The sequence below is a fragment of the Geospiza fortis genome, unplaced genomic scaffold, assembly GCF_000277835.1.
Source record: "Geospiza fortis unplaced genomic scaffold, GeoFor_1.0 scaffold130, whole genome shotgun sequence".
Lineage (NCBI taxonomy): Eukaryota > Metazoa > Chordata > Aves > Passeriformes > Thraupidae > Geospiza > Geospiza fortis.
Genome location: NW_005054300.1, coordinates 5,679,061 through 5,679,964, shown reverse-complemented (window position 1 = coordinate 5,679,964; position 904 = coordinate 5,679,061).

The following is a 904-nucleotide window of genomic DNA, read 5'->3' as shown; positions in this document are numbered from 1 at the left end:
CAGGAATCCTGTGCAGATGTCCCTTTTCAAAGCTCTGCTGTCTCTGTCAGGGTGACAGAGAGGCCACTTAGGGACCATACCTGGGTGATTTCCATCATGACGAGGGTGTCTGAGTGGTGCCAGGGACACCCTGCCTCACACGGCCTGGGGACACCTCATGGGGCAGCACCATTGGACTCCCAGCCTGTCTCCCTCTGTCTCCTACTCATCCCACCCCTCTGCTGGCTCTGCCAAGCCCTGGGGCTGGTTTACACGGCCCTGTTTTCTCATGGCTCTCTGCTGCTGTTGTGGAGATGAGTTTGGGGACCTGGGTGCATCCACCAGACCCCTGCCTGCCCCAGCAGGCTCGATCCATCTCCCTGCTGCCTGCCCTCCACACTCCCCTGGCCCTGGGCTTTGGAGTATGGGTTTCATGGTTAGCTGTGCCTGTGGAGCCTGTGCCATGTGTTGGCCATCTAGAGCACGGCCCTCGCTCCCAGTTACCCCGTGTAACTGGGATCTGGGCTCTCAGGAGCCGACAGAGCTCTTTCTCTCCTCTGGAAATAGTTAATCCAGTGACATCTCCGCAGTGCAGACCACCAGCCCTGCCTGCAGCTGGCTCCTGCCCATCCTGAACCTGCTGATTGCTTTTGTGGTGGACGTGGCCAGCAGCAGCCAGGCTGCACAAGGCACGCTTTGATTAAAGCCTCAGACACTGCTTAGGTGATTTTCCTCAGCCTGGCCCTCTCTTTTTGCATCTGCAGCACGTCCCGGTGAGATTGAGACATGTTGCAAGGGATGCTCAGCATTCTGGGGTGACTTTGCTGCTGTGCCTGTCCCTGTCCAGACACACTCACTGAGGCATCTATGCACCCACAGCAGGGCACCTGTCTGGGTCTGGGCAGGAGGGCAGAGACCAGAGCCA